This window comes from Ranitomeya variabilis, chromosome 4, assembly GCF_051348905.1.
Source record: "Ranitomeya variabilis isolate aRanVar5 chromosome 4, aRanVar5.hap1, whole genome shotgun sequence".
In the NCBI taxonomy this organism is placed as follows: Eukaryota; Metazoa; Chordata; class Amphibia; order Anura; family Dendrobatidae; genus Ranitomeya; species Ranitomeya variabilis.
The window spans coordinates 606,450,754-606,475,797 of NC_135235.1; the positions used below are offsets into that span (position 1 = coordinate 606,450,754).

At 40.5% G+C, this 25,044-nt stretch overlaps 1 non-coding gene and 3 pseudogenes across 1 annotated transcript; all 4 read right to left on the reverse strand.

Moving 5' to 3' along the window:
- Positions 1–5,349: 5,349 nt before the first annotated feature.
- LOC143771359 (U2 spliceosomal RNA) lies at positions 5,350–5,565 on the reverse strand (annotated as a pseudogene).
- A 6,125-nt stretch (positions 5,566–11,690) lies between these two features.
- LOC143771357 (U2 spliceosomal RNA) lies at positions 11,691–11,906 on the reverse strand (annotated as a pseudogene).
- Positions 11,907–14,659: 2,753 nt separating this feature from the next.
- On the reverse strand, positions 14,660–14,841 carry LOC143770693 (U2 spliceosomal RNA). The gene has a single exon (XR_013214704.1). It is a non-coding gene; the product is annotated as a U2 spliceosomal RNA (small nuclear RNA).
- Positions 14,842–20,654: 5,813 nt separating this feature from the next.
- LOC143771290 (U2 spliceosomal RNA) lies at positions 20,655–20,858 on the reverse strand (annotated as a pseudogene).
- Positions 20,859–25,044: the final 4,186 nt, after the last annotated feature.

Sequence of the window (25,044 nt, forward strand, 5' to 3'; positions counted from 1 at the left end):
TCTCCTGTATTGGAATGCCCGGCAAGGAAGACAGCAGTGCGTGCAGCTCCAAGCCAGATCTCTCTGTTCATTAAAAAGGGAAGAATCATTAATCTTTTTCCAGATAGATTTAGAGTCGTCATCATCATATCTGTCAACATTACATATTTCCTCACTTTTACGTATTTCTTTAATTAATTTCTTACTATTTTTTAATTCTTCTATTTTCTTAGTCCCTAAATTAAAATCAGATACTATTTTCCTTAAAATCTCGTAATGCTTCGGCAAATTAAAAGCATGGGGAACAGATATGTTAATTTTATACCATCCAAACTTTCTCATAAAAAAACCTGTATTAAAAAAGGACCAATAGTGATTCTTAAAAAGGGCATTAAAACAGTAAACGAATAGATGAATTAAAAGAAACCTATTTAAGTCTGGAAAGTCTTTACCGCCTTTTTCTTTTGGTTTCATCACAATTTCTCTTTTCAGCTTTTCCATTTTTGAGTTCCAAAAAAAAGTAAAACAGGTCTTGGTTATCTTTTTTAAAACATTAACAGGTGGGGGGAAAACCATGTTAAGATACAGTAACAAAGGTAAAATCACCATCTTTAAAATTAAAACTTTACCCTCCATTGTGAGTTTCCTCATATTCCACATACATATTTTCGTATTTATTCTTTGTGTGACTATTTCCCAACTATTGAAACCATCATTATTTTCAGTGAATGATATACCTAAAATGGTAATGGATTCAGACACATTAATGGGCACCTCACGTAAAATCATCCCCCCAATACTTAAAATATTACACTTATTAAAATTAATTTTAAAACCAGAAGCTAAACAAAAGGATTGTATTTGACGGAGTGTGGTCACAAGTGAGGGCGCATCTGTACATAAGACTGCCACGTCATCCATGTATCCCACAACCTTGGCCTCCAAACCACCACCTCCTGGCAGAGGGACACCACATATTTGTTTATTTCGACGTATTGCACATAACATTGGTTCCAGTGCACAGATAGAAAGCAGGGGGGACAGAGGACATCCCTGTTTCACCCCTGACCGTAAAAATATGTCTTGTGTCTTAAAACCGTTAACTAAAATCTTACTAGTACAATCCTTATAAAAAGCTTTAAGAGATAATAAAAACCCTTCTGGTATGCCTAATTTCTCTAAAACTTTAAAAAGATAAAAATGTGATACACGGTCAAAAGCTTTTTCAAAATCAATAGATAAAATCGCCATTTTCCCTTTTCTATCTTTCACATCCTCAATACAGTCCTTTATTAAATTCAGATTGTCCCATATACTGCGCCCCGGCACCCCACACACTTGATTAGAATGGATAACTTTGCTGATGACTTCTTTTAGACGATTTGCACATATTTTAGCCATTATTTTGTAGTCGCAATTTAAAAGTGTGATTGGTCTCCAGTTTTCTAATTTTGACTTATCACCTTTTTTATATAGAAGGGAGACTTCACTTTGTTTCCAAGAATTCAATAAAATCTTGTTATTAAAAACCTCGGTAAACAAATAAAATAAATCATCTTTTAAAACATCATAAAAGCATACATAAAATTCTATTGGGATACCATCAGGACCAGGAACCTTTCCATTTTTAAAACTTTTAATAGTTTTTAAAATTTCTTGTTCTGTTAAAACTTGGGATAAAAACTCTTGGGATGCGAGATCTAAACCAACTGTTATTTCTTTTAGTGAATCTTCCATTAATTTATTATCTATATTTTTCTCGTTAAAAAGATTAGAGAAAAAATTCTCAACTTTACCCAGCATATTTTTTATATTATTCTCCCCATCTATATGGTCAATTATCACTTTTTCTTTTTTATTTTTTCTGAAAAAATATCTAGAACACTTTTCGTTTTCTTCTATATGCTGTATTCTGGAACGAAAAATTATCTCTTTTCCTTTTTGCTCTAGCCATTTTGAAATCTCTTTTTTTAGGTTTAAAATATCGAGTTGTACATCTATCCCATTGTCTCTGAGTTTAAATAATGTTTGTAGGCGGGTATTTAAAATCCTATACTCCTCATATTTTTCTTTGGCTTTACATATACTCTTTTTAATAAAAAAATCTTTTATTTTTACTTTCATTTTATCCCACCATACACTCATAGTCACATTTGGACTCTTCCTTTTTCTACATTTTCTATAAAACTCAATAAAATCTGATAAAATCTGCGGATCAGTTAAAAGGGATACGTTCATTTTCCAGCTTTTCTTACCACATTTTTTGTTGTCATTAATTTTTATGGTAAAAGATAAAAGCTTATGGTCGGAAAATATATTAGTTAAAACTTCACATTTTGCGGGTATTATTTTATCTGAACCAAAAATAAAATCAATTCTAGAGCTACAATTAGCATTACTCCAAGTGAAACCGGCGTCCTCTGGGCTGCCTCTATTACACTCTTTATATATATCTATCAATTTAGCGTCTTTAACTATATCATGCAGCATACCTGAGGTTTTATCATAGTTTCTGCTTACAGAGCTGGCCCGCCGGTTTTCACCTTTTAAAATACAATTAAAATGCTCCTGCTAAAATAAAAGGTTCAGAGTTATTAATAAATAAAGGTAAAAGATCAAGCATTTCGGCTCTTATATTTTTCTCTGGTGACCCATAAAAATTTAAAAACTGCCATCTAATACCATCAATAAAAGCTTTTACTAAAATTAATAAAAATAAACGTATCAGACGTATCAGATATTAAACTGATAAGAACAGATTTTTTTTTCTTTTTGCACTCAGATTCATAATGCTTAAGATTAAGAACTATGATCCAAAATATTAAGTCCAAGAAACTCAATATTAGACCCTAGAATCCATCATCGTGCATCAAAATAATTATTATTTATCCTGCAATAAGCATACCACCCATAACACCATATACACCCAACCAATTCAGCAGCTTCTCTTCCAAGAAACTACCAGTCCATTTTTTCTTTACTATTTCTGCCAACCATGGCGGAACTTTATATGTCTCTATAAATCTCCTGTTGTCACGTGCCAAATGATTCCACACCTTTATACGCAACACTTTTAGATCGTCTATTTTCTTCAGCTCTTCAACCACTTTAATCAATCTCTGCTGACAAATAGCCTCCTCATTTTCTGTTTCTTTCTCATAATCCATATAGACAATTTTTCTCAACTCCTCTCTAGGTATCATATCTCTTGGCAAAGGGTTAGCTTTCCCATATCTCAACCTATTTTCATACTCCACTAAGTCCTTCTTCCGCTCTTCTTCCTTTTTCCTTTCAAGTTCTTCTTTTTTTGCCATTTCTTCTTTTTCCTTCTTTCCCTGCAAAGACTCCTCGTCCATTTTCTCAATAGAAACCTCAACACTTTCAGAATTGTCTTCCACAATTTTTTTCTTTTTCACCGCAGTGTCTTTAGCCCGAAGATCCACACCAGGACTCCCAGCTTTACTATTCTTTCTCTTACCCTTTTTCCTCTCTGGACAATGTTCATATATATGATCATCTTTTCCACACAGGTTACATAATTTCTTATTCTTACAACCTTCTTGTGTATGACCTCTCTTCTCACATCTGGAACACCATAATAAAGAACATTCATCTTTACAGTGACCGTACTGCTTGCAATTCCTGCAAAAATCAGGCATTCCTGAAAAAAACATATCACCGTTCACAAAACCAATCTTAAACCGACTAGGTGGAAGGATCATCTCTCCATCTGGCCTTACTCTGATCTTCACCACAAACTTCCATTTTGTTGTCCAAAATCCATAATCATTAAAAATCTTCCCCACTGCGGATACTTCATCAAAAAAACGAGACAAAAAATAAAGAATCTCCTCCTCTGGTACCATGGGACTGTACATCCTTATAATTACCAGTCTCTCCCTTCTGGGAAAGTGTGGCACTATCCTCACACCCTCCAAAATAGGATCACCTTTTACCAGGTCCACTCTTCTCCAAAAATCAGAGTATTTATCTTCAGAACAAAAAAAAACATCAAAAAAACCTCGCTTTGGAAACTCCAGCATAGACAGGACATCCTCCTTCTGCACACCTAAAAGGACAAAAAAAATTTTCTCCACCAAAAAAGATAATCCAATTCCTCTCTTTCCTGGATCTTCAAACAAAAAACGGACACCATTCTTCACCCTTGCATAGGGCGGCACATCATACGACCTCTGCTCTTCCATCTTCTCCTCCAAGAACTCCAGCAAAACCTCACCCACAGGAAAAAATTGCAGGTAGGTTGATCGCTCCTCGTTGCCCAGGGACTAAGCCAACTCCCCAATAGCAGCAGGGGGGTGAAGCCACACTGTTACATGCAACGATCCCCCCAGGCCAAGGAGTCGGGTACCCTGGGCACCTCAGGCCAGACCAAGTGCAGCAACAATCAAGCCACTACACTTGATCTTAGCCAAAAGGCCGAGAAGCGATCCTGAACCCGCTGTGCCCCGTGGGCCGCACCAAGGCCTACCACCAATACCCATTGTGGAGACAGAGCAAAAGATTGCCGCAGGGAGGACATTTTCAGAAACTCTGGAGGCCTTCTCAATGACAGTTCTGCTGTGTATGTGTGTCTGTGTGTGAGAGACAGAGAGTGTGTGTGTCTGTCTGTCTGTGTGTGTTTGTTCAAGCTGTGCAAGACGCGTTTTGAATCTGCATAACTCCGCCTACTTTGACCACACCCTCCAGCCAGCCCCATTGTGACAGCACATGAATGTTCCGTGCTAAGATTCTATCTACTGCAGGCAGCGCACCTGGTTGTTGAAAAGCATTAGAATGCTCACACACACAGGTGTAGATGGACAAGACAAGCCTATTCAAGATCAGCACAGGCACCATTTTTACTTATTTTTTTCTTTTAAAAATGCATATAATACAACGCATTGAAAAGCCGGTGGTCCACAAGAGGGAGACAATGTTTCAAAAAAGAATTCCTGCGGTCAGAAATGCAGTATGTATGGCAGAACTACTCATTGGATACTTCAATTTAAATAGCAAGGGCTGACAGACAGCAGGGGCCTAGTTTGGTAGCCGACACAGTATATTTGCAACACTGTAAGAAAGGCCTAATAGAGGCCTATATCTTAACACACCTGTTGCAGCAACCAGTAAAGACAAATTGATTGATTGATTGATTGCATATTGAATGCAATGCAATGTTTGACAGACATAGGTGAAAGCAAGGCCAGGCAAGGCACAGAAAATGTTGCAATTGGCCAGGAGAAATCAAACAAAATGCTACACTTGGCCTGAGAAAAGTGCTTCTTTGACCCTGAAATCAATTCCCATAAAGGGTTAAAAGACAACTTGCGCTGATTTCAATTCAATCTGTTTTTAGAAACTGGATCAGAGAAGGAGTGCACTGGTCCCGGAGATACTGCAATAACGGGTCAATGCGTGGAGTGGACAGAGCAAGCTCTTCTTCCATCTCCCTGTTCCAAAAATCCATTTAATATATGGTCCCCAAATAGGGGACGTATCAGATATTAAACTGATAAGAACAGATTTTTTTTTTTTTTTTTTTTTATATCTCCCTCAGATGGGGAATTTCACGGTCTAGAAAACCATAACCGAAGAAACATACCCAAACAGCTGTGTCAAAAAACAAACACAAAAAACCGTTCCCATCATCATCGGAAAAATTCTTTCTTTTACAAAATACATATTTACACAAAACAGAAAAAACAAATCAAGAAGTATTAACAAAATATCTCCACTTCTTTACCTTCCAAATGCCCTCAGCATCAAGCTCTCCTCTCTTCTTCACCTCCCACAAATAACAAACATACAATTTCCCCAAAATCACCTTCACACAATCCTTAACTAAAATAGCTTTTCTCTTGAAAACATACACATTCCTTACATCCCATAACACTTCCTTTATACACACAAGCATTAACCACAACACTCTTCCTCTCTCCCCATCACACATTCCCAAACCAAACATGAACACCTCAAAAGTTAACAGACTCACACCACCCAATTCTTTACATAAAGGCCCCATTCTTGCAATCACATTCCTAGCATACTTACAATTCCAAAAAACATGTATCACACTCTCACTTCCACCACAACCCTCTCTCGGACACATCTCACTTCTCACCAAACCACGGTTCCTTTGAAATTCTCTAACAGGTAACACTCCATGCAATGACTGCCACACAATCTCACTCTGTCTGTTTGTCATACCATCCATTCGTACCCTCTTCCACACCTCCTGTACATCCGACCCTCTAACCATATTTATTCCACACTCCATCTCTCTACACCCAATCATCCTATACACAGCCTTCTTATTACTCAACAACCTAATATCCACATCACACAGCTCATACTTCACCAAGAATTTATAAACCCACACATACCATACAGGCACTTCAAAAGCCACCGGACACCGCAAATCTCTCTCCCACCACTTTAAACGAAACAAATAAACCCCAAACAAATATCTACACATACATGAATATTTTCCATCCGCCCTAATCATCCTCAACACATACACCACGCTATTTACACCAAAAAACACTTCAAGGTTAGGAAAATTCAAACCACCTTTCTCCAAATGCTTCATCAAAGTTTCTCTCTTAGCCCTCTCCATTCTAGAATTCCATAAAAAAACAAACAATACCCTATTTAACCCCCTCAGACACATATGCCCTGGTGGAAAAACCAGAGCGATATACAAAAAAATAGCCACACCACACTCTTTATAATCAAAATTTTCCCAAAAAAGGTAAGGTTTCTCAACCTCCAAAAACACAACTTCCTTTCAACTTTCTCTTTCGCATCATCCCAACATTCCTTCCCATCCAGACTCTCAGAAAACTTTACACCCAACACCTTGATAGGCCCTTTTACTTCATTCACACCAACATCCTTACTCAAAGATCCTCCCCCAAAACTCTTACATTCACTCTTCTCCCAATTAACTTTAAAAGCAGACGCACCACAAAAAATAGACACTAACAATTTTACCCGCCCCACTGAACATTCCAAATCACATAATACACACACGTCATCCATATAGCCACTAACCTTCCATTCCCTACCCCCTCCACCCGGCACTTGTACACCCCGAATCACCTTATCCTTTCTCAACATACACAGCAATGGCTCAATAGCACAAATAAAAGCCACAGGGGACAAAGGGCACCCCTGACGCACACCCGAAAAAACATTCACTCTCCTCCCAACAGAACCATTCATCAAAACACAGCTATAAGTATTCTTATATAGACTTCTCACTCTCCCAACAAACTCAGCCGGAAAACCCATTTTTAACAACACTCTAAACAAAAAACTATGCGACAACCTATCATACGCTTTTTCAAAATCTAAACTTAACAAAAACACGCCTCTCTTGCGACTCTTACAATCCCACAAACAATCCCTCAACATGCACACACACTCATGTATACGTCTTCCAGGCACCGCACAACACTGTTCATCCCCAATCACACTCCCTATCACATCACGCATTCTATTTGCCATTATTTTTGCATAGATCTTATAATCGCAGTTTAATAACGTTATCGGTCTCCAATTCTTTATATTTCTCAGATCACCTTTCTTTGGTATTAACACAACCATTCCCGCACGCATACTCTCAGCTACCTTCACATTTGCCCACATATATTTACAAACTTCCACAAAATCCTTACCAATCACCTCCCACATCACTCGATAAAACTCTACCGGAAGACCATCTTCCCCTGGCGTTTTATTTAACGCCATACTATTCATCACCTTCCATACCTCATCATCAGTCAACTCACTCATCACACTCCCTTTCTCTACCTCACTCAACTTATTTTCTAGCACACTCAACACTTCATTTTCCAAATTTCCATCCCTCCACTTCACCGCATACAGATCCTCATAAAACTTTGCTACTTCCTCACACATATCCTCCCCACATACTTCCCTCCCATCAGCCCCACACAGCACATTCATACTTTGTTTCTCCCCAAAAACCTTTTTGAAAAAAAACCATGAGCATTTCTCATCATGCTCCAATTTATCAACCTTAGACCTAAAAACAATACTCCTTCCCCTCTCCATCAAAAATTCATGAATTTCCTTTTTAACCGACAAAATTTCCTCCTCCACCACCACTCCACCTTCCCTTAATTTATATAATAAATTTGAACGCGCATTTAAACCTGCAAATTTTCCTCTTTTACTTGCAGCAACCTTATAACCTAAATCTTTAAAGAAAGATTTTGTCTGTTTTTTAACCCAATCCCACCAATCACACACATCCCGAAAACCACTCTTACCCTTACACCACTCCTTATATTGTCTTGCATACATCTTTCTCACTTCCACATTCTCCAACAAGCTACTATTTAATTTCCATAAGCCTCTACCAAACACCCCATTTACATCTATATCCACCTCACATGACACGCACACATGATCTGAAAACAAAACACTCTCCTGCTTATAACTAATAGAAGCCATATTTTTGGAAACAAAACAATAATCCAACCTAGACTGTATTTTACCACTCTCAGAAAAAAAAGTATTTAACAAAGGGTTCACCTTACACAAGCGCTGCATATCTCTCAACCCAAAATCACCAACCAAATCTAATAAAACCTTCCCAGACGCATCCACATTCGCTTTCCCCACATCACAATTCATATCACCCACAATCACCACAGGCATTCTCCCCGGCACAAAAAACTTAATTTTTTCAAATAGATTTTTCCGCTCATTCTTATCCACCGGTGCATAAACATTAATAACGCAAAATTTAACATTTCTATACACAAAATTTGCTAATATACACCTACCCACCTCAATAACCACATAATCATTCAAAACAACCTCCCGCCCCTTAACCAAAAATCCCACACCATCATTCTTATTACATGCACTCCCAGACCATACAGATGCTCCATAAGGCCATTCATCCCCTTTCACACCATCCACCACCCCACACTCTTGCAAACAAAAAATTGATGCGTTTTTCAAAGCTAAAAAGTCAAAAATTGCAGCCCTTCTGTACCTACTTTTAAACACTCTCACATTTTGAGAAATTATAATAAACCCCATATTACAAACACTTCAACTAACTATACAAAAAAATAAAAGCCTTTGGCCTAAGCCAAAGCTCACAAAATAACACATTCAGTGTACTATATGGCAAACCCTTATCCACTATCACCACTATCCTCCTCCGCCATCTGGACAGAACAACAAGTATCTGACCCGCTAATCTCACCACCCTCATTCCTTCTTCTTGCAGGGCCAATCTTTCTCTGAGGAGCACTATTTTCCGCCTCCTCATCACCTTCATCACCCTCCCGCCGGCTCTTCTTTGCAGCTCTATCGTCTTCAGACTCAAACTCCTCAATATGCTCAGGATTTGATAAATGTTCAGGACTATCAACCCCAGAAATTCGCACATCACTTTCTACGGCATCCATTGCCTCACTCAAGGCCATCATTTCAGGCATCTGCCCCTTTACATCAGACACCTGCACTTCCATCTCAGGAAGCTGCGCCTCCACCCGTGCAACTTCCCTCCAAAACTCCTTGTCTTCCCTCCTCTCCTTCTTCTTCTTCTTTTCCTCCTTCTTCTTCTCCTCTCTCTCTACCGAACAACTCGGCCTTAGGCTCACACTCTCTGGAGGGGGCATGGCTCCACTCGCACTCCGCCTCCTTTCCTCTTCCTCCTCCCTCTTCAATTTTGCAAGCACTTTTACAACTCTTGCCCTTTCCCTCCTAGCCAACTCTTCCTCCATTTGCTCCTTGTCGGACCGCCTAGGAGCACTCATGGGACAGTCCTTGTACATATGCGTACTACTCCCACAGACATCACAGGTCTTTGGCAAAGGGCATTGATTTGCAGCATGCCCCTCTTCCCTGCAATTTCGACAGCACTGACCCTTAGTACATTCTGCCTGTACATGACCAAAACAAAAACATCTCCTGCAAAAACGAGGCTGTCCTGGGTAGGTCAAAAAACCCCGGTGACCTGCCACAGAGAAATTTGCAGGAGGGTGCCTGAAGCCACCCACACAGTCAGGATCCCTCTTCAACTTCACTCGAAAAACATATTTGCAGTTGAAGATTCCTAAAATGTTTACCTGTCGCTCTCCTACTTTCACGTAGTCACAATACTGCGAAAGAAAACTCTGCAATAAGGCAGGCTCTGTGAAAGGATTATATACAGTTACCGTTACCTCCTTTTCTTGCAAACCAAACAACGGTATTCAGCCAACTCCTTCCAGAAGAGGATCCTCAGCATTACCCCGAAGCCACTCGAACACATTCAGGCAGATGTTTTGGTCCACAAAAGTCACATCGTAGTTACCTTGTCGAGGAAATTCATTACAACTGAAGATCTCCGCACGCCTTGCTCCAGCCTTTCCTTCAATAAGATCCCGGATGATGAAGACAACGTTGTTCTTTGCTGAATTGCTCGGGTCCACGGTCAACCGGATGGTGTTCTTTACGAAGCTCATGATGCAGGACTGTCGGTATATCCTACCACAGCAAAAGAAGAAAACTTCCCACGAGGGACGTCACTCGGACACGGCCTATAGCCGGGGATCGCAGCCGGATGCCAGGGGACTAATCCGACTCCCTAATAGCAGCAGGGGGGTGAAGTCCCACCAGAGGTGAGACAATCCCCCCAGGCCAAGGAGCCGGGTACCCCAAGCACCTCTCAGCCAAGACCAAGGCAGCGACTGTAAGGTCACTGCACTTGATCTTAGCCAAAAGGCCGAGAAGCGATCCTGAACCCGCTGTGCCCCGTTGGCCGCACCAAGGCCTACCACCAATACCCATTGTGGAGACAGAGCAAAAGATTGCCGCAGGGAGGACATTTTCAGAAACTCTGGAGGCCTTCTCAATGACAGTTCTGCTGTCAATGACAGTTCTGCTGTGTATGTGTGTCTGTGTGTGAGAGACAGAGAGTGTGTGTGTCTGTCTGTCTGTCTGTCTGTGTGTGTTTGTTCAAGCTGTGCACGACGCGTTTTGAATCTGCATAACTCCGCCTACTTTGACCACACCCTCCAGCCAGCCCCATTGTGACAGCACATGAATGTTCCGTGCTAAGATTCTATCTACTGCACCTGGTTGGTGAAAAGCATTAGAATGCTCACACACACAGGTGTAGATGGACAAGACAAGCCTATTCAAGATCAGCACAGGCACCATTTTTACTTATTTTTTTCTTTTAAAAATGCATATAATACAACGCATTGAAAAGCCGGTGGTCCACAAGAGGGAGACAATGTTTCAAAAAAGAATTCCTGCGGTCAGAAATGCAGTATGTATGGCAGAACTACTCATTGGATACTTCAATTTAAATAGCAAGTGCTGACAGACAGCAGGGGCCTAGTTTGGTAGCCGACACAGTATATTTGCAACACTGTAAGAAAGGCCTAATAGAGGCCTATATCTTAACACACCTGTTGCAGCAACCAGTAAAGACAAATTGATTGATTGATTGATTGATTGATTGCATATTGAATGCAATGCAATGTTTGACAGACATAGGTGAAAGCAAGGCCAGGCAAGGCACAGAAAATGTTGCAATTGGCCAGGAGAAATCAAACAAAATGCTACACTTGGCCTGAGAAAAGTGCTTCTTTGACCCTGAAATCAATTCACATAAAGGGTTAAAAGACAACTTGCGCTGATTTCAATTCAATCTGTTTTTAGAAACTGGATCAGAGAAGGAGTGCACTGGTCCCGGAGATACTGCAATAACGGGTCAATGCGTGGAGTGGACAGAGCAAGCTCTTCTTCCATCTCCTTGTTCCAAAAATCCATTTAATATATGGTCCCCAAATAGGGGACGTATCAGATATTAAACTGATAAGAACAGATTTTTTTTTTTTTTTTTTTTTTTTTCTCCCTCAGATGGGGAATTTCACAGTCTAGAAAACCATAACCGAAGAAACATACCCAAATAGCTGTGTCAAAATTCAAACACAAAAAGCCGTTCCCATCATCATCGGAAAATTTTCTCTCTTTTTTCCAAAATACATATTAACATAACAAGACTGTTCACATCTTTACATAATACTCAAGTATAATACTTGTAACCTCCATCAAAAGCTATAGCCGCAACATAGTTTAAAGTCTCTTCATACAAACTGGGTACATCCAACCTTTCATATAAAGATTTTGATACCCTATATTTCTTAATAAAAGAAACCTTATCTCTACTTAATTCTTTCTTAACACTTTCCACTAAATATGACAAACGTTTTTCCTTACGTAACTTCTGTACTATTTTATCAAAATATTTCATATCCCTAACCTTTCTTTCTTCTTTCTTCTCCTTTTCCACATGTACTTCTCCTCCCTGTATAGTCCCTTCCATTTGACTAACCCCTCCCTCATTACTTTCTACCTCTGATCCACAATCCATTGAAGATTCTGTAACAATTACCGGCTTTTTTTCCTCTACTTTATCTTCACTATTCTCCCGAACAAGAAACACACCAACCTTTCTCTTCATCTTTACCACTTGCTCTTCCTCCATAATTTCCTCGATTTGACTTACTTCTTCTATCTCACTTTCTACCTCTGACCCCCAATCCAATGGAGATCCTATTTTACCTTCAGGCTTCTCCTTTTTTTCTTCTAGTTTTTGTTCACTTATTTTCACCTTTTTTTCTGGCACCAACACTTTTTCTTCACCTTTCCTCTCTTTATCCTTAGAAACAGTAATCACTTTTACTTCCACCTTTTCCTGATTTTTCTTCCTACTTGGACAATCCTTAAAAATATGCGTAATATCATGACACAAATTACACTTCCTGCGATTTTTACAATCCTTTGACTCATGATCTTCTCCTTTACAAAAACCACATATGCCACCTGTGCAATCTTCTTTTTCATGCCCGTATCTTCCACAATTTCGACAAAACCTAGGCATACCACTGAAAAAAAAGTCTCCATTTACATTGCCCAACTTAAACCTAGCTGGTGGAAACACAAGTCTTCCCTGATGATCCTCTTTAAAACGAACCAAAAATTTCCACTTAGAAGTCCAAAAACCAAATTCATTGAAAATCTTCCCATTTGGCACTACAGAGGTACAATAAAACTTCAAAAAAGTAATTATATCCTCCTCATCTACTAATGGAGAGTACATTTTAATTATCACCCATTTCTCTTTAGGAGGAAAGTGAGGTATAACCTTCACTCCCTCCATTCTTTTATCCTGAGTTGCAACCATTCTTCTTAGATAATCTTCAAATAAGTCTCTATCCACCAAAACAATGTCATACACTCCTCTCTTAGGATAATCCATAATCGCCAACACATCTTCTGTTTTTACCTTAAAAAGATCCAGCAGAATCTCCCGCATCACATACTGGAAGTCCTTCTGAACACGAAAGTTCTCTTGCACATACAGCCGAATGGAATTCTGCACTTTAGAAAATCCAGGAACATCCTCCGATCCTCTATCCTGCGAAGTTGCAGCCATTTTCCTCACGAAAAGTCTCCACTCCTCCTCAAAAGGACCCTTCAACACCAAAGTGTCAGGTAGGTGATCGCCTCTCGTTGTCTGGGGACTAAGCCGGACGCCTATAGCAGCAAGGGGGTGAAGTCCCCACCGTTAAGTGAGGACGATCCCCCAAGGCCGACGAACCGGGTACCCCAGACACCTTAGGCCAGACCAAGTGCAGCAACAGTCAAGCCACTACACTTGATCTTAGCCAAAAGGCCGAGAAGCGATCCTGAACCCGCTGTGCCCCGTGGGCCGCACCAAGGCCTACCACCAATACCCATTGTGGAGACAGAGCAAAAGATTGCCGCAGGGAGGACATTTTCAGAAACTCTGGAGGCCTTCTCAATGACAGTTCTGCTGTCAATGACAGTTCTGCTGTGTATGTGTGTCTGTGTGTGAGAGACGGAGAGTGAGTGTGTGTGTCTGTCTGTCTGTGTGTGAGTGTTTGTTCAAGCTGTGCACGACGCGTTTTGAATCTGCATAACTCCGCCTACTTTGACCACACCCTCCAGCCAGCCCCATTGTGACAGCACATGAATGTTCCGTGCTAAGATTCTATCTACTGCAGGCAGCGCACCTGGTTGGTGAAAAGCATTAGAATGCTCACACACACAGGTGTAGATGGACAAGACAAGCCTATTCAAGATCAGCACAGGCACCATTTTTACTTATTTTTTTCTTTTAAAAATGCATATAATACAACGCATTGAAAAGCCGGTGGTCCACAAGAGGGAGACAATGTTTCAAAAAAGAATTCCTGCGGTCAGAAATGCAGTATGTATGGCAGAACTACTCATTGGATACTTCAATTTAAATAGCAAGTGCTGACAGACAGCAGGGGCCTAGTTTGGTAGCCGACACAGTATATTTGCAACACTGTAAGAAAGGCCTAATAGAGGCCTATATCTTAACACACCTGTTGCAGCAACCAGTAAAGACAAATTGATTGATTGATTGATTGATTGCATATTGAATGCAATGCAATGTTTGACAGACATAGGTGAAAGCAAGGCCAGGCAAGGCACAGAAAATGTTGCAATTGGCCAGGAGAAATCAAACAAAATGCTACACTTGGCCTGAGAAAAGTGCTTCTTTGACCCTGAAATCAATTCACATAAAGGGTTAAAAGACAACTTGCGCTGATTTCAATTCAATCTGTTTTTAGAAACTGGATCAGAGAAGGAGTGCACTGGTCCCGGAGATACTGCAATAACGGGTCAATGCGTGGAGTGGACAGAGCAAGCTCTTCTTCCATCTCCCTGTTCCAAAAATCCATTTAATATATGGTCCCCAAATAGGGGACGTATCAGATATTAAACTGATAAGAACAGATTTTTTCTTTTTTATTTGTTCTATTATTTCAGTTTGCATTCTTTCTTGTATTTCTCTTGTTTATAATCTGTTCATGTTACAAGGTTCCACAGATGAAAGTTCCATAGACTCTTTGCCTTCTTTTTTCCAATTCTCTTCAGGTCTAACAGGTAATAAATATATATTTCACTTAGTGCTAATTTTATACACTCATTTTCACTTATGTGATCTTGTTTGAAAAGCAATATATTTCGGACTTTCCAAAGCGCATTTTTTATTCCATTTATCATTATCCAGATGACTCTTTCTTTTTCTTTGGACTGACATGTAAAATTTCCATATAAAACCACTTCATGATTTAAAAACTTAAGACCAGTAACAAACTTTAAAAGACTTCCAACTTCTCTCCATATATTTTGGGCATAAAAACAGTTCCAGAAAGTGTGTAAAACAGTCTCTTCTTGAGCACAGCCTGTCCTAGGACATCTTGCAGTATTGCACAGTCCCCTTCTGTGTTGAAAAAACCTAACAGGAACACATTCTTGCACTATAGCCCAAGCCAAGTCTTTATATTCATTTGTTAGATAAGGTGCATAAGTCATTCTCCAAATTCTTCCACTTTTACTGTATGTAAAATTTGCCACTGCAGTCATTGTTTCTTTTCTCCTTGTTTCTAGAGCCAGCCTTCTTGAATTTGACAACATCTCAATGTCTATTTCAGGTAAGTTAAAAATTCTTATTATTTTCTCTAACAGAACATATTGTTTAGGTGGTGTAATTAAGACTGGAGAATTTTGTGACAAAGTTATCCACTTTCTCTTTCTGAAGATATCTCCAGCTGCATACTTTCAATAAAAAGACCAATGAGTCCTTATGTTAATCATTTTAAAGCAAAAACTGAAGAATTTCAAGTACAAAAATTTTTTTATATTTGGGATATTCTTTCCACCATACTTGTGTTGTTTGTACATTATTTCTCTTCGGACCTTCTCCATTTTAGATCCCCACAAAAAAAGAAAAATTTGTCTCTGCAGAAACTTCACTGTATTCTCATTCGGGGGGTACACCATATTTAAAAACAACATTATCGGCAGCAATAGAGACTTAATTATTAGATTTTTACCTTCCATTGATAATTTTCTTAGTTTCCATAGACTTATCTTCTTCTGTATTCTCTCTTTCACCGACTGGCAGCTTTCTTCTCCATCATTTTTCTTAGTAAACACTACACCTAGGATTTTAATTTGGTCATTTCTGATTTTAAGTTGAGGGATCTGCGCATCTGACCAATCACCAAAGCCAAGACATTCACTCTTCTCTAGGTTCAGTTTGAAGGCCGATGCTAAACAAAAGAAGTCAGTAATTCTTACCGCTCTTCTTAGCGACTGTTCTGAGTCACACAGGATTGTGATATCATCCATGTAGCCTAAAGATTTTGTACTCAGACCATTTCCGCCTGGTATAGGCACACCTTTCACCATTTTCTCCTTCCTCAGCATCGCCAATAAGGGCTCAATTGCGCAGATAAAAAGCAAAGGTGAGAGAGGGCATCCTTGTTTAACGCCAGACTTTAAAAAAACTTCTGCAGATAAAAAGCCATTAATTAAAATCTTGCTAAAACTTCCTTCGTACAAAAGTGCAATGTGCTTAATAAAAACAGCTGGGAATTTCATTTTCTTTAAAACAGAATACAAGTACTTATGGGAGACTCTGTCATATGCTTTCTGAAAGTCTAAGGACAAAAGAGCTAATTTTTGCTTCCGCTCTTGCTGGTACCATATTGCGTCCCGTATTATATTTAAGTTTTCAGCAATTGTACGACCAGGCACACCACATACCTGGTCAGGATGCACGACCTTTCCGATGACTTTCTTCATTCTATTAACAATAATTTTTGCCATAATTTTATAGTCCACATTGAGCAATGTAATTGGTCTCCAGTTTTCAAGATTCGTCTTGTCACCTTTTTTAAAAAGTAGAGTGACCACACCACTTCTCCAAGACTCTGGCAGTTTATCACATTGAAAGGCAGCTTTAAAAATTTCAAACAGGTCATCCTTTAAAATCTCCCAAAAAGTTAAATAAAATTCAATTTGTAAACCATCAGCACCCGGCGTTTTTCCTCTAGAAAAGCTTTTAATTGCACTTACTATTTCAGCTTCGCAGATATCTTCAACTAACAAGTCTTGGTCTTCCTTCTCAAGGTGACTCTGCAAAGAATTTAAAACATCAGGTAAAAAGTCATTATCAATTTTTTTTTCACTAAAAAGGTTATGATAAAATTGTTGCGCTTTGTCTAACAGTCCATCTTTTGTTGTTTCACCGTCAAGTTCCTTAATCAATTCTTTATGTTCAAAAGATTTTTTTAAAAAGAACCTGGAACATGTTTCATTTTTTTCCATTTGTTCTACCTTGGCATTAAAAATTATTTCTTTGCCTTTCCGTTCTATTGCTTTTCTGATATCTTCTTTAACTTGTAAAATAACATCATCCATATCTATTCCAGCATTCCTGAGTTTGTAACCTGTTTGCAGTTTTGTGTTCAGGTCTTTAAACCATTTTTGATTCTGTCTGGCTTTTTTCCTACCAGCCAAGAGAAAAAAAAATCTAATTCGAGTCTTCACAAACTCCCACCATTCTAGAATTGTTTTGTAGTTATATTTTTTCCCTTGTAGTTTTTTGTAAAATCTTAAAAATTCTACTTTTATGCTTTCATCTTCTAGCAGCAGAGTGTTCAACTTCCAGACTCCTCGCCCTTTCTCCAGAGAGGGCAATTGCAAATGAGTAATGAAAGTTTTGTGGTCAGAAAAGATGTTACCTGTTAGACCCACATAATTAACATTGAGACTCCGTGATGTCAGCACAAAGTCAATCCTTGATTTTATGAGATTGTTCTCCCAAGTATATCCTGGATCTGAAGTATTCTTCTCTCTCCAAACGTCTTTCAGATGAGTATCCTCAATCAGGTTTTTTAACTGCATCTCTGTTTTATCTTTTCTTTTAGTACCTGATGCCCTATTTTCATTGGCCAGGATACAATTGAAGTCGCCGCCAACCACAGTTGGTGTAGGCCCAGGTATAAAAAGTTTTATAGTGTCAAACAGACAAAATCTTTCTTCTTTAATCGGAGATGCATAAACATTAAGAAGCTTAAACTCAGATCCGCAGTAATTCACATTCACCACCAGTGCACGTCCAGGTTCGACTTCAGTAAACGATACAACTTTAAAGTCATTGTTTTTGAACAGGATTCCAACTCCAGTAGCACGTGATCCATTTTCACCAGACCAGATGGAAGGTCCGTTCGCCCAATCATTCCTTAGTTTGTTATAATTGGGGTCATGGTCAATACCGCATTCTTGTAGTAGAAAAATGTCAGCATCTAAAGTTCTCAAATAAGAAAATAAAGCAGCTCTCTTGACAGAGCCCTTCAAGCTCCTCACATTCAGTGAGGCAATTTTAAGCAATGCCATAGGTCATTTAGGCAGAGCTTGAGTCCGTATCTGACATGAATCCCACAGGAGTAGGAGGACCCTCAGAAACATCAGTGTCCGAGAACTCCTTGATGTTTACTGGATCCGAAGGGTTTACAAGTTGAGGAACAGGCTCCAAAGGTCTTGGTGAGTACTTAGGGAGGGTTATTTTAGGGCGCCCAGCAGGTTTTTTTTTTACGCTCTCCCCTTTTTGCACACTTGAGTCTTGCTCCTTTTTCCTTTTCCTCAAAGCCTCCATGTCCATGTCCTCCTCTTCATCTTTATCACCTGCCTCCTTGGACTCCATTTCAACCACAGTCCCAGCTGGCTCCACCTCCACCACTTGACCAACTGGACTGCCTGACAAGTCACTGGGAACCTTACTCTCCGCTGGGGGATCCCCTGGAGGGTTCCCGGGAGGGTCCTTAGAAGAGTCTTTGGGCTTGCCTTTTTGCTCATCAGAGTTAGTCCGCTTCGTAAAGGGTTCCCCCCGAGCGGCATCTGCATAACTGAAAGTCTTTCTTAATGGACAATCCCTGAAAGAATGTCCAGAAACACGACACATATTGCAGATCATCTCATTTGGGCAGTTTAGAGTGGCATGTCCCTTCTGATAGCATTTCTTGCAAAGAGCGTTTTCCTCTTTGCAGCTCTCGAAAGAGTGCCCAAAGTCCATACACTTCCTGCAGAAGATAGGCATCCCAGGATAGAAGAGTCTTCCTCTCTCTCTGCCAATTAGGAAGTTCTGAGGCGGATGACACAGTCCACCAATTCCCAGACCTTCTCTTAATTTCACGGTGAACTTATATTTTCCAGTCCACAATTTCTCAGCATTCATGATTTTGTGAGAGAAGCGAACCTCAGAGCAATAGATCCACAGAAAAGCTGCCACATCTCCTTGAGAGACATGGGGATTGTTCATATGAACCACAACAGATTTCTCTTCTGCCAGACAGAGGGTCACAAAGTGGAGTCCTCTAAGTTCTTCCTCTTGCAGCCTCAGCTTGATCTGATGGTAAAAATTCTGAGATGCCACTTCAGAGGTCAGGGTGAGAACAAAGCGTCCTGGAGCATCTTGAAGTGCCAGAATATTCTCCCTTTTCACCTGCAGGATCTCAAACAGGACCTTCCTCACGAAGAAAGACAGGGAAAACTTGTCACGGGCTCGCTCTTCAACTTCAATCTTGAAGGAGTTCTTGATCTTCAATTCGTCAGCTCCAGCGGAACGGAGAGTAGCCGATGTCGCCATCGCCATATTCAAGCGGGTCGATCGCCTTCTTGGTTCTCCTGAGCACGCACACCTCCTATAGCAGCAGGAGGCTTAAGACAGTTAAACTGCCGATGCCTCAAGGCCGAAGGTGCGATAGGCTTTAGAGACTTCCAGCCACAACACTTGGTCGTAGCCAAAAGGCCGAGAAGCAATCCTGAACCCGCTGTGCCCCGTGCGCCGCACCAAGGCCTACCACCAATACCCATTGTGGAGACAGAGCAAAAGATTGCCGCAGGGAGGACATTTTCAGAAACTCTGGAGGCCTTCTCAATGACAGTTCTGCTGTCAATGACAGTTCTGCTGTGTATGTGTGTCTGTGTGTGAGAGACGGAGAGTGAGTGTGTGTGTCTGTCTGTCTGTCTGTCTGTGTGTGAGTGTTTGTTCAAGCTGTGCACGACGCGTTTTGAATCTGCATAACTCCGCCTACTTTGACCACACCCTCCAGCCAGCCCCATTGTGACAGCACATGAATGTTCCGTGCTAAGATTCTATCTACTGCAGGCAGCGCACCTGGTTGGTGAAAAGCATTAGAATGCTCACACACACAGGTGTAGATGGACAAGACAAGCCTATTCAAGATCAGCACAGGCACCATTTTTACTTATTTTTTTCTTTTAAAAATGCATATAATACAACGCATTGAAAAGCCGGTGGTCCACAAGAGGGAGACAATGTTTCAAAAAAGAATTCCTGCGGTCAGAAATGCAGTATGTATGGCAGAACTACTCATTGGATACTTCAATTTAAATAGCAAGTGCTGACAGACAGCAGGGGCCTAGTTTGGTAGCCGACACAGTATATTTGCAACACTGTAAGAAAGGCCTAATAGAGGCCTATATCTTAACACACCTGTTGCAGCAACCAGTAAAGACAAATTGATTGATTGATTGATTGATTGATTGATTGCATATTGAATGCAATGCAATGTTTGACAGACATAGGTGAAAGCAAGGCCAGGCAAGGCACAGAAAATGTTGCAATTGGCCAGGAGAAATCAAACAAAATGCTACACTTGGCCTGAGAAAAGTGCTTCTTTGACCCTGAAATCAATTCACATAAAGGGTTAAAAGACAACTTGCGCTGATTTCAATTCAATCTGTTTTTAGAAACTGGATCAGAGAAGGAGTGCACTGGTCCCGGAGATACTGCAATAACGGGTCAATGCGTGGAGTGGACAGAGCAAGCTCTTCTTCCATCTCCCTGTTCCAAAAATCCATTTAATATATGGTCCCCAAATAGGGGACGTATCAGATATTAAACTGATAAGAACAGATTTTTTTTTTTTTTTTTTTTTTTCCACTCAGATTTCTAATTAAAAAGTTTTATGTCTTCCATATTTCATAGGATTAAGACCAAAAACCAAGAAATCATCATCGTGAAACAAAAGTAAGTAGGAATATGCAAAAAACATTAAGACCGACATATTACAAATTAAGAATCCTATTCCATTCTTTCTGTCTCCATATTCGATCTGCTTCCTCTACTCCTTGATCTTTCCTATCCTTCCAATAGTATGTAAATAAATAACTAAGACCAAGCTGGATACAATCATTTACAGATAATACGGTCCTCTTAAACAATAAAATATTCCTACATTTCCATAATGCCATTTTAGTCACAGAGATTATTAACCACACAATTTTAAAATCAATATTTCTTATCCCAATTCCATAAAATACTAGGTTAAAATCAAAAGACCTAAGGCCACTTAAAACACCCACCAAAGTACTAATCTTCCTCCATACTTGTTGTGCAAAATCGCAATTCCAAAAGATATGTACACATGTCTCATCCTCTATACATCCATATCTCGGACACTGAGCATTTCTCACTAGCCCTCTCCTATGATTAAAGTCCTTAGTGGGAAGACACTTTTTAACAATACCCCATAACAAATCTTTCTGCTCGTTTAGCACAAAGGGCACATTAACACGCAGCCATATTTCTTTCGATACTTGGGATGAAAAACGATCTATTGTACTCGTCAACCTGTTATTCTCCAAAAAACTTAAAATTTTCCTATGATTAATTAAAATATCTTTTCCTACATTAGCTAGATTAACCCCTCTGTGACCTTTGACGTACTATCCCGTCGAGGTGACCTGGGCCTATCTGACCCTTGACGGGATAGTACGTCATAGCCGATCGGCCGCGCTCACGGGGGGAGCGCGGCCGATCGCGGCCGGGTGTCAGCTGACTATCGCAGCTGACATCCGGCACTATGTGCCAGGAGCGGTCACGGACCGCCCCCAGCACACTAACCCCCGGCACACCGCGATCAAACATGATCGCGATGTGCCGGCGATGCAGGGAAGCATCGCGCAGGGAGAGGGCTCCCTGCGGGCTTCCCTGAGCCCCCCGCAGCAACGCGATGTGATCGCGTTGCTGCGAGGGTCTTACCTCCCTCCCTGCCTGCTCCAGACCTGGATCCAAGATGGCCGCGGATCCGGGTCCTGCAGGGAGGGAGGTGGCTTCACAGAAGCCTGCTCAGAGCAGGCACTGTGAAGCAGCCTGCACTTCTCGCAGATCGGTGATCTGTCAGAGTGCTATGCAAACTGACAGATCACCGATCTGTATTGTCCCCCCCTGGGGCAAAGTAAAAAAGTAAAAAAAAAATTTTCCAAATGTGTAAAAAAAAAAAAAAAAAAAATATTCCAAAATAATGAAAAAAAAAATAAAATATTATTCCCATAAATACATTTCTTTATCTAAGAAAAAAAAACAAACAATAAAAGTACACATATTTAGTATCGCCGCGTCCGTAACGACCCGACCTATAAAACTGGCCCACTAGTTAACCCCTTCAGTAAACACCGTAAGAAAAAAAAAAAAAAAAACGAGGCAAAAAACAACGCTTTATTATCATACCGCCGAACAAAAAGTGGAATAACACGCGATCAAAAAGACAGATATAAATAACCATGGTACCGCTGAAAACGTCATCTTGTCCCGCAAAAAACAAGTCGCCATACAGCATCATCAGCAAAAAAATAAAAAAGTTATAGTCTTGAGAATAAAGCGATACCAAAATAATTATTTTTTCTATAAAATAGTTTTTATCGTATAAAAGCGCCAAAGCATAAAAAAAATAATATAAATGAGATATCGCTGTAATCGTACTGACCTGAAGAATAAAACTGCTTTATCAATTTTACCAAACGCGGAACGGTATAAACGCCTCCCCCAAAAGAAATTCATGAATAGCTGGTTTTTGGTCATTCTGCCTCACAAAAATCGGAATAAAAAGCGATCAAAAAATGTGACGTGCCCAAAAATGTTACCAATAAAAACGTCAACTTGTCCCGCAAAAAACAAGACCTCACATGACTCTGTGGACCAAAATATGGAAAATTTATAGCTCTCAAAATGTGGTAACGCAAAAAATATTTTTTGCAATAAAAAGCGTCTTTCAGTGTGTGACGGCTGCCAATCATAAAAATCCGCTAAAAAACTCGCTATAAAAGTAAATCAAACCCCCCTTCATCACCCCCTTAGTTAGGGAAAAATAAAAAAAATGTATTTATTTCCATTTTCCCATTAGGGCTAGGGTTAGGGCTAGGGTTGGGGCTAGGGTTAAGGCTACAGTTAGGGTTGGGGCTAAAGTTAGGGTTAGGGTTGGGGCTAAAGTTACGGTTAGGGTTTAGATTACATTTACGGTTGGGAATAGGGTTGGGATTAGGGTTAGGGGTGTGTCAGGGTTAGGGGTGTGGTTAGGGTTACTGTTGGGATTAGGGTTAGGGGTGTGTTTGGATTAGGGTTTCAGTTATAATTGGGGGGTTTCCACTGTTTCGGCACATCAGGGGCTCTCCAAACGCGACATGGCGTCCGATCTCAATTCCAGCCAATTCTGCGTTGAAAAAGTAAAACAGTGCTCCTTCCCTTCCGAGCTCTCCCGTGTGCCCAAACAGGGGTTTACCCCAACATATGGGGTATCAGCGTACTCAGGACAAATAGGACAACAACCTTTGGGGTCCAATTTCTCCTGTTACCCCTAGGAAAATACAAAACTGGGGGCTAAAAAATAATTTTTGTGGGAAAAAAAAAGATTTTTTATTTTCACGGCTCTGCGTTATAAACTGTAGTGAAACACTTGGGGGTTCAAAGTTCTTACAACACATCTAGATAAGTTCCTTGGGGGGTCTAGTTTCCAAAATGGGGTCACTTGTGCGGGGCTTCTACTGTTTAGGTACATTAGGGGCTCTGCAAACGCAATGTGACGCCTGCAGACCATTCCATCTAAGTCTGCATTCCAAATGGCGCTCCTTCACTTCCGAGCCCTTCCATGCGTCCAAACGGTGGTTTCCCCCCACATATGGGGTATCAGCGCACTCAGGACAAATTGGACAACAACTTTTGGGGTCCAATTTCTCCTGTTACCCTCGGGAAAATACAAAACTGGGGGCTGAAAAATAATTTTTGTGGGAAAAAAATTTTGTTTTATTTTTACGGCTCTGCATTATAAACTTCTGTGAAGCCCTTGGTGGGTCAAAGCGCTCACCACACATCTAGATAAGTTCCTTAGGGGGTCTACTTTCTAACATGGTGTCACTTGTGGGGGGTTTCTACTGTTTAGGTACATTAGGGGCTCTGCAAACGCAATGTGACGCCTGCAGACCATTCCATCTAAGTCTGCATTCCAAATGGCGCTCCTTCACTTCCGAGCCCTTCCATGCGTCCAAACGGTGGTTTCCCCCCACATATGGGGTATCAGCGCACTCAGGACAAATTGGACAACAACTTTTGGGGTCCAATTTCTCCTGTTACCCTCGGGAAAATACAAAACTGGGGGCTGAAAAATAATTTTTGTGGTAAAAAATTTTTGTTTTATTTTTACGGCTCTGCATTATAAACTTCTGTGAAGCCCTTGGTGGGTCAAAGCGCTCACCACACATCTAGATAAGTTCCTTAGGGGGTCTACTTTCCAACATGGTGTCACTTGTGGGGGGTTTCTACTGTTTAGGTACATTAGGGGCTCTGCAAACGCAATGTGACGCCTGCAGACCATTCCATCTAAGTCTGCATTCCAAATGGCGCTCCTTCCTTTCCGAGCCCTCCCATGCGCCCAAACAGTGGTTCTCCCCACATATGGTATATCATCGCACTCAGGACAACTTGGACAACAGATTTTGGGGTCCAATTTCTCCTGCTACCCTCGGGAAAATACAAAACTGGGGGCTAAAAAAATAATTTTTGTGGGAAAAAATTTTTGTTTTATTTTTACGGCTCTGCATTATTAACTTCTGTGAAGCCCTTGGTGGGTCAAAGCGCTCAAAACACATCTAGATAAGTTCCTTAGGGGGTCTACTTTCCAAAATGGTGTCACTTGTGGGGGGTTTCAATGTTTAGGCACATCAGTGGCTCTCCAAACGCAACATGGCGTCCCATCTCAATTCCTGTCAATTTTGCATTGAAAAGTCAAACGGTGCTACTTCCCTTCCGAGCTCTCCCATGCGCCCAAACAGTGGTTTATCGCCACATATGGGGTATCAGCGTACTCAGGACAAATTGTA